Below are 14,803 nucleotides of genomic sequence, written 5' to 3'. Positions count from 1 at the left end.
GATGATAACAACATCAGTTTAACCATTGAAAAACACAAAGCATATTGTTTTTCTTTCAGTAAATGCCGAAAAATTCTCAGCATGTTGCCCGAATTTTTCCAAAAAAATATTGGTTGGGGCTGCAGCCCCCACCCCCACCCACAGGCTCCTACGCCTATGTTTACTACCACAAGGCTTCTAACATTCTGGTGAGTACCATTATGCATATTCAATTTGCTACAAAAATCCTAATGCATTGCCAAAAATGCATTGCTATATTACATTGTGACTAGCAGAAGCCATTTATAGCCTACTATGAATAATGAGTATAGTTTTAATATCCCATAACCTACCCCATCCTTTCGTATTTTGATATAATACATTTGCTTTCATGCATGTATCGATCGCGTGTGCAGGGACTTGGACTTAATAATGATTTCACCTCATTTTGTCTCGAAAGAAAACTTGTTCCGTGTTTCCCAATTTGCACATTAGATATTGCAGTGCTAGTATGCATTGTTTCATTGAGGGGGGCAGTGGCGGAGCGTCCATACAGTCAGGGGAGGATCCCCCCCCCCCGACGCACTTAAATGGACTGCTGGCGCCCTTTTCAGCTTTTTACCATTTCGCGATTATTGAATTTTTTATTGCGCTCTCATCTACCTATTGACATTTGTCATATCTGCAAGTTAGCACGGCCCGGAAAGGGTCATTTCCGGCGATCTAGGGAGTACCTTTATCAAAAAATGTATGTACGCTCCGCGCCAACCTGTGGTGGCGCTCCGCTTAGATAGTGTCGAAAGCGCCCTTACAGACCATTCTCGCCCCCCTGACCAATACCTCTAGCTCCGCCACTGGAGGGGGGGGGGTGGTTGGCGTTGATGGAGTATACGCAAATAAGATAATGCAATAATAGTTATAAAGGGTACTAAAGATCAGGCTGCATCAGTCCAATCGAATTTCTGCAAAGTGCCCTTCGACGTTGGTGCCCCCCAGATTAAAAGTGCTTCCGCCGCCCTTGAAGCCACCCGACGTGTAAGTTGTAATCCATAAGCCCTTGCGGGCTTCCCCCACATTTGTGGTCGCTTAAGCGTCGTAAACATAACTGCTGATTATAATTATTATTATTATTATTATTATTATTATTATTATTATTATTATTATTATATTATAACACCGAATATGCTTACCGTTAACAGAGTCTTTGTAACACCTGACACATTGCATAGTTCCTCTTTTATTTTCAGTCCCGTATCTTTCTTTTATTTTCAGTCCCGTATCTTTTAACAGTTCCACATCTTGTTGCCTCTTTAATGTTACGATCCAGTGTCCATCGGCTCTGACACATCCTAGGATATTCTTTCCCAATATCTCCAGCAATTGCCTTTAAAGCGTCAGTAGCATTAAAAGATAAATCTAGTGTAACTTTATGCTATTTGACTTTAAAATGGCGCCTTGGTTTTCATATATATATATATATATATATATATATATATATATATATATATATATATATATATATATATATATATATATATATATATATATATATATATATATACATATTATTAGAGAAAACCAGAGAAATAAGATATGACTCATAATTGACAAATAAGGAGTAAGTATTAGAAAATATATATCCCCCTAGGACCTTCATCAGCAATACTTAGCAGTCGAATAAGAAGTACAAAATGTGACACAATGAAAGTATGACGCTAGATAAGTGTAAGTTGCAATGATGGAATTAAAACCAAATAAACCATGACTATACAGGAAGCGGATTAAGGAGCAAAGAACGGATTACATATGCTTGTAGAACTGGTAGTCATGTTAAGGGGTCCCAAGTCTTTGTTGAGGCCGGTGATGTGAGACTTAATACGAAAGATCCAATCGATTTCTTTACGTTTACGTTCAGTAGTTGATTTGAAGTTCGAGGCAATTAAAATACATTTTAGGTTTTTAAGAGAATGACCATGAAGATTGAAATGTTCGGACACTGGGAATCCTGCAAAATTATCACGAATAGATTTTTTGTGATTATTAAAACGTAAGCGGAATCGGGAGCCTGTTTCACCTACATAATTGCCCTCTTTGCAAAGTACACAATAGAAAATGTTAATAACATTAATAGAATCACAAGAGAGGGAAGGGGGTCTAAGACTAAAGTCAACATTGGGAATCTTGACCACGGTGCCTGGGGTAATATGGGGGCATATTTGGCATCTAGGTTTACCGCAAGGAAAATTGCCTGCGGAGGTGGAAACTGAGCGGGGGAGTCTGGAGGAAGTGAGAAGAAATTTAAGGTTGGGGGGTTGACAAAATGCTAGCATGGGGGTACCTTAAACGATTCTCCTACAGACTGATCGTCTTGAAATACAGCAAATTCCTGTTTGATGGAGCGAATGAAAGATTTGATGAGGGGGTTGTAACTGGTTACGAACGGAATGCGTGTGTTGGGACTTTTAGACTTGTATTTTAAAAAGTCCTCACGGCTCAACTTGTCGGCCCTGGAAATACCCTATCTAATTAAGTGAAGGGGGTATCCGACGTTCAAGAAATAACCAGTTAATATGGATACCTGGTGTTTAAAATCACATGGGTTGGAGCAAATGCGTTTAAGTCTAAGGCATTGGCTGTAAACAATAGAACTCTTGAGATTATGTGGGTGAAAATATATATATATATATTCTACGTCTTCTTAGTGAACTCTATTACAGACTTAAAAAACTACAGAGGGGCTGTGCAGAAGGATAGCTCAGTCAAAATTTAGCCATCTACCTCTACCACTTGTGCATTTAGTAATCACACTGTAGCTTATGTAGTACACTAGGAAGTTCTTAGATGGTAAACTGGGTCAGCTCCAATTTCTACAGCTAACCTCACATGAAAGCAACTCTGGTGCTAAAAACACCAACAGCATCACTAACACAAGTTCATAGCTGGAATGCACTTTTTCAATATCTTTGTCCTGAGTGAGAAGAAAAATGGCGTTAAAATTCAATTCCAATAAGCCCACATGGTCACTCCAACAACTATATTATGACAATGTAGCGTAAAGTAGCAACTAAGTTCCACTATCGATATCTCCTGACTCCTGAAACCACTATCATTCCATGTGTCCCAAATGTACCCTACAAACCACAGCATTCGAGAATTTTAAAGCAATGTGACACAACATTTCAACCTAAGTTATCAGTTTGTTTGCATGTCTAGCAAATTTACTTTATTGAAGTGAGTGTCCATAGATGTACAGTACGATTACACAGTTAGCCAGAGACCATACCTAGTTTCTTATTTTAGCAAGAGGACTTTACATCAGCCTTAATTTAAATTCATGCTATCCTACCACCTCACTCCTCAGCAGGTATTGCATTTATAAACCATTTAATCACCTATTGTCTTCCTATCACAGAAACCATGGTCTTTCAAAGAAGAGTACTGCAGGTCACACTGATTTATTGTCTTTCATTTGTAATGGGGGAGGGGGCGAAGGGGGCGAAGGGGGCGACCCCTTGAGAATACTGTTTGTATTTTTTATGATATCTCTAGTAATTTCAAAATAGAAAATAGATGCAACTTACAAGGCCTGGGAAGTGCCATTTCTAGTGATCTGGGAGGCATTTTCTTTTTCTTTTACGCTTCGCGCCAACTGGTTTGCCGATAAAAAAGGAAAATAGGGCTGTAGCAACCAGTAACCATATCTTAGTAACCATAAATATATATATATATATATATATATATATATATATATATATCTTTGTAACCATAAATATATATATATATATATATATATATATATATATATATATATATATATATATATATATATATATATATATATATATATATATATATATATATATATTTATTTATATTCAAAATATCACGAAGCGCACGAACAATTTTGGGAATGAAAGTTGCTACAATCCTGCTCCAAAGCAACCCCCCCCCCCCCAATATATGAAACAAATCGTCGTCCCTGCATATATGGTTGGCTGTGTACGTGTATGTCATATAAAGTGGTTTGGATGATGACCAACCAGGGCCAGGTAATCGACCAAGCAGTTTTTAATAGGCCGGAGAGTTCCATTTGTGCAATGATATATACTAGACATGTACATTATATTCTTTTCATTAAATAGGATATTAAGTGTAAACTTTCGCCATCTAGCAGCGAGGTTACACATACGTTAGTATGTTTTCAATTCGACCAATCAGTGACAGGCGTGATTCGTAGTTGAATGCTTGGTTGTCCGGTTAAACTGTGATGGTTTTAGTCATTTCTTTGTTTATATTACAGGCGCATGCTAGCTAGAGTACTGTTTATAAACATCACACAATATAGCCTAGCTTTGGTCTACTCTAAGGGACCAATCGCCGTGCTGGCTTCTTCATGACCGAAATAGCTTCAAAGAACCCTCCATTGAATATCGACAACTAACTAACTTTTGCCTTCATCGCGCAATACATTTACATATAGTTGTTCTAATTTACAACTGGCATTTGGGCATTCTGCTAAATTAAGGCATGGTTGGAGACCCTCATTACCTAATTGAATCAAAAGCTGATGTGTTGATTCATTGTCAGTATCGGACAGCAGTTTTTATGTATTTAACACAGGTAACCTGATAGTTACCTCCCGGGTAATAATGCATACTAGACCAGTTGCTCCCCCCCCCCCTAAATAATACGAATAAAACATCCCACATATTCTAAAGAACAAACGTACAAAATATGATACACATACAATTGCTTTTTTCACCATTTTACTTTATTTCAGATTTTAGCGACGGACATATTCTTAAAAACCACTATACGACAGCTACAAAATTGGAGTAAATGAAGTCCGAGTGGCAAGAAATAAAAAGTCCATTAAGTCTTTAAAATTACTGATCTCAGCTAATCTACATTTAATCCCAAAAGACCAAATTGACAAAACTTAAAAACTGTCTACTGATAGCAAAGGGGAAAAGGAAGGAGAAAACTTACATTTTCAAGATAAATTGTGCATTCTTAGTTGACAAAACTGTAACCCGGTGCATAACGTTAGCAACGATATATACTCGAGACTTTTCAGAAGACAATTGTCTAATTAATGATTGATACGCTCTTGTGTCAGCCCATCTCAATGTGCATTAAAATCCCTTGGCAACTAATGATAAATTCCATTTGGTATAAAATACAGAAAAATTCACGTAAGCAACTATTTACTGTTACTATATATTACCTGATTACGTACATTGATTATCATTCAATTGCTTTTTCATGAACGATAACGCTAAACATGAAAAGAAGATGCTATTCACAATGCCACTTCACTCATATTGTGATGCCCAAAAGGACCACAGCAACTTCTTCCCTCAGGAAGGCTGCAAAACAATCAAAATTTGCAAAACAGACATGGTAGATTCAAAAGTTATTCACAGTTGGAAGGTCAAAGGCTGAAATAATGACATACCTGTACCATTTTCATTTCCATCACACACAGTAAGCTATAGAATGATCTCCACAGTATAAAATTGAATTTAAAATTTTTATACTTCTTTTTAAATTTTTATTTAAAGAAAAAAGGGTCCCCTAGAGTGTGACAACCACACAATCTATTCCAGTTGACAGTATAAGTAATGATACTGTGAAAGCTATGAATCAAATCACTGATTAGAAATTTATAAAATAGTACATTCTGTAAAAATATTCTTTAGATAAAACTGACAATACTTGGTTGTACTGTAGATACATGATTGGGTGGTCTCTACCTTACTTTAAAATAACTCTTATCACCTGTGTTGGTATATTGATACTATCATACAAAATCAATCACCATAGTCAACATGTTAAAAAGAAAAAAATATCAAATTTGGAAGCAAAGAGAACATGATATGTTCCACAAGAAGAAACATGAACAAGAACTAAGTTGATTAAAAGCAAAGCCATTACGTAGTTACCATACATGACAGAGATGAACAATATCCACACACAGCTAACAAAGACCTTTGCGCATTTGAGATATATCATGGTCCAAATGGCTGTTAATTTCATTGTGAGTTTTGGTATGTTGTACTTTCCATATTTTCATGTTGAATGTGCAAACACCGAAGAAAATACCAACATTAGGGTAAAAAGTTGAAAATATTAATATCTTAGCATCATGGAACAGTGACAATACCAACCTCTATTAAATAAAAATGAAGAAAACATTCAATATATAGTACAGTAGTGATTCAATGATAATTTGACCTAATTAACTGAGGAGTATTCAATATAAGATCACAATCGATCAAATTAAAACAGCTTTTAAGTGATTCAGTGATTGTTTGAGCATATCAACTGAGTAATATTCAAAAGTGAAATCACAATTGATCAAATTTAAACAAGTAGTAGGTGATTCAACGATATTTTGACCATATCAAACTAAGATCACAATCGATCAAATTAAAACAGGTTTTAAAAGTGATTCAGTGATTGTTTGACCGAATCAACTGAGAAAGGTATCTTTATCCCAGACAATGTTAATGTCCAGCAAATCATTCATGACTCATTATATAATGAAGCACCAAGGTACATAGGTTGACCAAATATGCATTTTTATGAAATCAATTACACCAAAGACTGTTACGATATATGATGGATAAAAAATATTTAACGTTTTGTTTTAATTTGGTGTTGTACATCTCCGGTTACCACATTTTCTTTCAGTGCATTTTCAGCAAATTTATTATAGACTATGGTATCATAGATGGCTTTGTGTTGCTTAAACACTTTTGTATCCTGTTTGTAAATGAGATCTCTAAGTACAACATCTAGTTCTAGGCCTAAAGATATCTTATACAGGTAGGAACACCTGTGTCATGTCTACTCTCCGTTGATGGTCACTTTCATCTTGGCATGCTGAGTGAGCCAATTTACAGTTTTCCATCGTAAAGAGAAGGTCATAGAAGTAATCCAAGTTAACCTCCCTAGAATCAGGATCCTCGATAGCTTTCTCCAGTTGAGGCAAAACTTCTCTACCTATTTGAATCCTGTGGGTGGCAATAAGAACAGTTTGCAAATAATTTTAGAAGTATGAGATAAGAGCACTTCATACTACTTGTTTAAATTATGTAAATGAACTTGAAAAAAGGAAAAGGGAGCATTGTGAGTAACAGCAGATTTCCCAACACACATTCATCTTATCCTCTGTCTTCTTATTACCCTTCGCCATTACAGGAGTCCCTTAAACAATATCACTACTTGCATACTCAGTACTCTAGTGTGTGACGAAGAATGAAAATGATGGTACAAAACATATGTATTAAACTATATGTAAAAGGTATGTACTGTATGAAAGTAACTTACATTGTAGATTTTGCACTTATTAAAAAATAATTATCAGTATTTGCATGCAGTTGCAAAGAAGACATCCATACCTGTAGTTGTCATGCTAATTGATTGAATAAAGTAATGAGATGGTTAGGTTTCTGTTGTCTTTTGTTTTGGCATGTGCATTGTTCCAATTTCCATTTAATATATAAATGGAAAAAAATCAATCCAATTCTTCTTGTGAAGACAATGAACCGCCATCTTTAACAACAAAAAAAACATTATCCATTTAAGTCATAAAAACCTTAACCTATTCGTTAAGATTGTTGACATAGAACTTAAATAAAATATCACATCAATGAGATTCATGTTTGTAACTTGAGACAGCTCAATTATTGTAACCAATTGATGCACAGTTCACAAAATACCATTCACTTTAAACCTTGGAAGTGATGATTGAGTGTTGAAGATTGGACTTTCACAGTCCCATATGATTTCAGCTGTTCCTTTACTTCACTTTAATGCTCCTGAGCGTCAGATAATCTGTTGAACCAGACTGATATAGCACTCATCAAGCTACCAACATTTTATAGCCCTCAAAATGACACTTGGGAGATATTGATAGATATGACAATTCTTATTCTGGGAGTGTATCATTCAGCAGGTACTAGTACAGAGGGGCAAAACACTGCTCATGGGAATCTCTATAGATCTGTAGAGGCCTATATGCTGCACTAAATGGAAATCTTGTAACCAGGAATTAAGATGATGGGAGAGAAGCAAGACACTTTGTGCAAAGGCCAACAGGACCCTATTGTATCAAGAGGGCAAAAGTGTACTGTAATATGTACAGTATACAGTGTATGATGTTATGCTTTATCCTATCGTGATTGCAATCCAGACATGTGTACTGCATTGTACAGTTCAAAGCTTTGTGTCATTTCAAAAATGATTATTTTTTTAGTATTTTACCAAAATGTTCACATTTATTACTAATTAACTTACAGATTACTCTAGGTAAAAATAGATGCACCACATCAGTAACCATACGCATATTGAAGTGGCCATGACACGAAAATTTCAACGTCCTGTCTTTTTGGGATCCATCTAACCATGCTCTCTAGAACATATATCAACCATTCTGCCAGTTAAAAATTTGATTTTTCTCTTCGAAAATTGAGATTTAATTTAACCTCTTCGGGCTTGAAAAGTTTGTTCGGCTGAAAATTTTCCTAATCTCATGACGTCATGTTATGAACACGATTCGGCACTGGCTGATTCCTGCGAACACATATCATACTTACAGTACGACAAGTGTAAATAAATATTATAAAACTTACTGGTTTATATATTTACGAGTGACCTGCTTACCTGTCTCCCCACAACCTTCCTTAGTATGCCCTGGTAATCTTTTAACACTGTGCACCCTCAGTGACCGGTCAGTCCAGTCAGTGACCTCCTTCTTATGAGACCACTTCCTTCCCAAAGTGGCCCCTGATGCGACCTGGGGGGTGGGCGGGTTGTACCCGCCACCCGCCGAGCTCGCCGAGAAGGAAAAATCTTACGCTAACAAAGACTGCTGACGCCTCCAGGCGGAGGGTGGAACCCACCCCGAACAGTCACCCCGTCACCCTGTAGGCGTGCCTCCCCCTACACTAACAGAGGCCTAATTGAACAAGGGGACGATGCCCATACTACCTTAGATGGTAAAGAGTAATTTGGTATACCAAAAATAAGGAAACAACACTCACCGATAGACAGGTAGCCGCAGGCGACCCAGTGGGTGGCGATGTCTATCGACGAGAACGCGAGGAGTCATGAGTCAGGTCGAACGACCGCTCCCCCGTCAGGCTGCGTCCCACCACCCTCGGGGGAGGGTGGCGGGAAATGGAGACAGGTACTGTAAGCGGGTCACTTGTAAATATATAAACCAGTAAGTTTTATAATATTTACTTCATTCCCCGCTTACCTGTCTCCCCACAACCTTAGCACCGAGTGGCACTGGCCGATGGTGGGAGGCCCGAGGGGTGGGACCCCCGGAGCTCGTATCACCGAGCGACCAAAGCCAAATCGGCTTTTGGTATGTCCGATAAGTAGCAGGTGACGAAGCGATTGGAGTCTTCCAAGCCGTCGCCTTGCAGATGTCCACTATTGGAAAGCCTGCGAACAGGGCTGTAGAAGCTGTGAAACCCCTGATGTTGTGAGCCCTAGATCTGCCTGGACCTGTAGCCAGAGGGCGGATGGTTTCCACCAATCAGCGGGACAAGGTATCCTCCCAGGCTGCTGAGTGAGGCACTCGAAGGAGGAAGAACAGGGATGTCGAAGTACCCAAGGTGAATTCCAGCGTGACTGATGGGACATTTGATAACAAATCCTAACATTGAAAGAGATTGTATGAAGACAGGAATGATAGGAGGAAGCTGTGGCTTGTATCAGTCACTAGATCTATCCTCACCAATTCATTTGTGGTGACATGGTTCAAATGGGTTTGTTCCTTTTCACTGGGCAGCCTCCAGAATGGCCCTGTGACTGATGGGACATCTGTGGACCACCGTTTTCAGGGGGTCTCAGTCAATTGGATACCACTATCTCAGTTGCGAGTATATCATCTGGGTTCATATATTTTTAAATAGCCACTTGATGTAGCCATCCAAAATGACCCTCTTTGTGAAAAAAATCCCACTGGTTATTACCTTCTGTAGTGTTACCTGTGTGACTGATGGGACAGAAGCATTGTGACTGATGGGACGCTATCCCCCCAAGAAATTTAGCAACTCCACCTGATGCCCTAAATCCCTCATAACATGCCCACAATCATTCAACCTAGGCATTTTAGGCATGAACCAATTCATATCAGGTCATTCCATGTGGGGTCCACCCAGACTGGCACATGAGGAAATGTATAGTGTGGGTTGTCTTGGATGGGCATTGCATGGATTTATCTTGGCACATGTGGGCAAAACTTGCCTCTGGAAGAGCCAAAACACGTTTTCCATCTCATTTAGGCTCATAAGGAAGCTTGGGTACAAATACGCTGAGTCTTCTTCAGAAAACTTGTTGTGCCAAATATTGCTCCATATATACAGTGTACAGAGAGGTTAACTCTGTGACTGATGGGACAAACTTTGAAGTCACCCAGCAAAGACACCTACACACTACAGTGGAAACTCTGTCCTTATCTAGTTATGTTCCAATGACTGTTAGATAAAAAATAACCAAACATCAACCTAGAATCACTTTGTCTGGCTTATAACAAAACAAATCCTCCAAAACTGTGACTGATGGGACAATCTGACCCTGTTATTTTGTTGACTCACACAAAAACTTTTATTGGTATGAAAAGTTCTCGCCTTGCAGATTGAGTGAGTACTTTGAAGTCACAATCATGTAAAAAGACTTGTTTGCCATTTCTTGCCAGCTTCCTAATATTGAATATACCTTAGAAATCAGGCTATTTTTGCTCCTGGGTGGCCACAAAAGTCCCAGGATCACTGCTTTGAGAGTGGAAAGAGATATCACGGAAGTAAAACCTGTTTTGGATGGAGTAAGTGCCATGTATACCAGTTGCAAACCTCATTTGACTATAACCCACAGTTGATTTTTGGTCAGAAATGCACCATTTCCATGGAATTCACCCCAAGAGATCTTGTGTTCTGTTGAGGTACCACTTCAGTGCCCTAACGGGAAACCATAGTCTGTCCTCGGGGATCAAAGAGAAGGTCTTGATCTCTGGGATGATGATGTCTCCCGGTAGGAGAGCCCAAACCTGGTTCTTGGTGAAGAAGGAGGGGTCAAGAACTATCAGCACCCCACAAACCGTAGGACTGAAGGCGTCTAATAGTCAAGGCGTGCCGTTGTTGCCTGGCGTGGAGCCGTAGAGGAAGCCCTGATGGAAGGCGGCAATAGCCGAATGATAGTTCTTGATCGTCGATACCCTGCCTCCCTTCTTGGAACAGTGTGGGTAAGGAGTCGGCGATCGAGGTTAGAAAGGCCATGGTAGGCAGAGTCTGTCTCGTTCGGCATACTCCGAATCTCCGTAGGCGGAAAACGTAAGTCGCCACGGTTGTTCTCCCTCTGGCGGCCAAATTCCTTTCTGTCTAAGGGAATACCAGACAATTTCCAGGCAACTAAATGCAGGCCCTTGCTGTCTGGGTGAGCCAGCGCCCCCTGTCTCTGGGACAACCGACTGTGGTGTGTCCGGCAGGATCGCCGGCTTGTCCGCGAGGAGCTGGAGAAATGTTTCCGAACCAGGGTCAGCGGGGCCACTATGATGAATCTGCCCCAAGAATGGCGGATCTCCCTCAGTACCTGGCTGATCATGCCAAGAGGGGGAAGATGTAAGCTTCGGGTCCGTCTCGCGACAGGGACCTGGCGTAATGTGGAAGGCCTGCGGGTGGGACCGCCTGAAACAAAGATGGGCAGCCCAATGTTGCCCTGTGTCGCAATCAGGTCTATCAGAGGTCTGCCGAACATGTGGAAAAACCTACCGCATGTTCGTAGCGAAAGGGCCCACTCGTCGGGGTGGAGCTGTCCCCTGGGCAGAGCATCGGCCATCACATTCTCCTTTCTAGCTATCTGAGAGACTCGTAGGCCATGCCAGATTCTGCAGCTGTGGTGAGGGTCTCCCATGCCAGATGGCACAATCTCTCTGACCTGGTGCCACCCTGTCTGTTGACGTAGCTACAGTATGTCACCACCGTCGTGTTGTCTGAGAGGATGGTGGTCAAAATGCCCCGTACCTGGGCGCAGGAGGACTCAGAGAGCCGCCCCCAATCCTGAGAGCGAGGCGAAAGTACATGAGACCTGATATGGTTATCTTTTGCAGATAGAGTGTTAGGGCAGATCACCTGCCCTGCTGACGCCACTGTGGTGCAGGAAAGCGGTTTCTCTGTATCTGCTGCTAAAGAAGTCAAGGACAGTGGCCTGTATGGTGACCTTGTTAGCGCTTGCAGAACAGCAGCACTCGCAGTACTGTTTCAGTACCACAGTACCGCTGATGACTCCTTCAGTTATCAACCAGTTGCAATCAGAAAACTCTGAAGAAACGGAACGTCCTGATGATGTAAACCTAAGCTGTATCCTGCAGGGAGGTTTAATGGAGGTTCTTTCCATGATAAATAATATTAATAATAATATTGAGGATTGATAAGGCGCAGACCTATCCAATGATAAAGATGCCAGAGGCGCCTAACAATATTACCCTGATCAACGATAACCTGTCAAACATAGTGACAAATCTCTCCTGGATGGAAAGAGGCAATGGAGAAAAAGTGCCTTGCCCAAGGAAACAACGGAATGATCTGGCCAGGACTCAAACCTGCACGCCGTAGATCACCAGTCCACTGCCTTCACTACTTGACCACAGTACTCTCAAAAAATGAGTACTGAATGTACAGAATCTCACTCTGCTGAGTGAGTACTGAATCTTAAACAATGCTACACTGCTACAAAAAATGAGTACTGAATGGATAGTTTGCTTCATCAGAATCTTAAACAAAGCTACACTGCTACTGTTTATGTGACTCCTACAACTATATGTATGTATTTATGAATGTATTTTAGATCATCCTGCAAGTAGGAACTTGTGAAGAAGCCTCATTGGCTTATCAAAGCTGCAAGCTGACCGAAGTCAGTTTCTTACTGTACATTCAAATTTAACGTCCATCATTATGAATTGTCAACAACTCTGTAACTGGACAACATAAATGAATCTTGAGGTGACTTGAACCGGGGACCTTATGATCGAAAGGCTTTAACCACTGAGCTAACTGAGCTATAGCCCCACTCATCAGAAACAAACTCCCACAGGGGCCGTGAAGATGGTGAGAGGGTGGGTTTGTAGAAATTCCACCTCATAAATCCCTGGCTGCTTTAACAGAGCCCGGGGAGTTACTCAGCAAACACAAAAGTGTTATTAAACGTGTAGTCTTTTGTTATGATAACATCATTTGTGGTGTAAGAAGTATGTCACCGAAAACGTTTTCAGGCTAATATTTCAAAACAATTTTCGTTAAGACAATTAATATAACATTAATATAACATTAATATCTCAAAGAAACGTTATGTCGACGTTTTTACAACACCACATTTAACGTAATAAACACGTATTAAATGTTATGATAGCGTACCCGTTCCTTCTCAAATCTCTCCATGTCGAGACGTGTCAATTTTGTAGTGTAGTAGAAGTTTCCAACTTCCTATTGAAACCACCTAGCGCATAGTCACGACTAGGCTATCAGGTGCTACGAAATGCAACTGTGCTTAGAATGTCGGAACATTGAACAATATTCATGAAGCGCATACTGTATGTTCGGAGCGTGTTAGCGCTTGTAACTTTGCTGGGGTTTTATCCTACCCCTTTTACAACTTACTAACGCGTTTGTCTTGGTTATTCACCCAAAAAATAGAGAGAGGCTTATTCCATGGGATCGCTCACGTAGTCGACAGCTCGTTGCAGCAAACGTTGAGCTTACACGTGTCAAGCCAGGTGACTGCTTGGCCCCCCTCCTCTCATAACAAATGTACAGCGTTGTACATTTTCCTGGCAGTTTGCCAAGGTTCTAAGAAGTTTTCGTTTTCCTGGCACTTTGCCAAGTTTCGAGAACGTTCTCTTCCTGGCAGTTTGCCAAGGTTCTAAAGTAACGAGAATACTGTAGTCTTGAGAACCGCTTCAGTCTTGCGCATTTTAACATGCTCTGGAGTGGGTTTCACAAGTGTTTTAAACAACAGTGTCTTAAACACTTGTTGTAAGTAAGGTTTCAAACCTAGACATATGGCGATGAATTATAATGAGAGAGAAGTGTAATTAGCGAGGAGAATATGACCCATGAATGCCCAGGAATCTGTGTCATGTCCTGGTTTCTGACCGGACTGACCGGTCACTGAGGGTGCACAGTGTTAAAAGATTACCAGGGCATACTAGATACGGTAGAATGCGGTGCTAAGGTTGTGGGGAGACAGGTAAGCGGGGAACGAAGTAAATACACAAAACAGTCGATAACAAGTCGGCGCGAAATCAGATCGAAATTTCCCGTGAAATGTCAGATTTAGAACCAAATGCAGCAACCGAAGTTCAAATTGATAGTGGTTCTTCACCAGGCAGTAAAATTGGGATATAATTAGAGTGCCCTTTCTCATATTCGAAGCAGAGGGTGAAGGCGATGATCGGCCAATATTGAACCGAACGTTGAAGGTGGACCTGAGGTGTTAGAACCGTATCAGTTCTAGCCTGTTAAACCAGCAGTTATTGAAGCTCCACAACATATCGAAGAAGAACCCCGTTCGGAACTATTGCAAGGAACATACAACGTGGTTAGAATTGATTAACGAAGCATTTAAAAACAAAATCCAGTCCATTTTGTACATGTGTTGTTGGAATTCGCGGAATACCCTAAACCGTATTGTGCGTTGTGTTATGGTGACTTACAACCCATATGTACAGTTTGTTGGCTATATATTCATACATGTACAAGGCTCGCCACTTGCCACATTGGAGGTTTCCTGTTCTCCAATCTGGTCTTCGGAG

Source organism: Apostichopus japonicus, chromosome 11, assembly GCF_037975245.1.
Source record: "Apostichopus japonicus isolate 1M-3 chromosome 11, ASM3797524v1, whole genome shotgun sequence".
NCBI classification, from domain to species: Eukaryota; Metazoa; Echinodermata; class Holothuroidea; order Aspidochirotida; family Stichopodidae; genus Apostichopus; species Apostichopus japonicus.
This window is presented reverse-complemented; position numbering follows the sequence as displayed.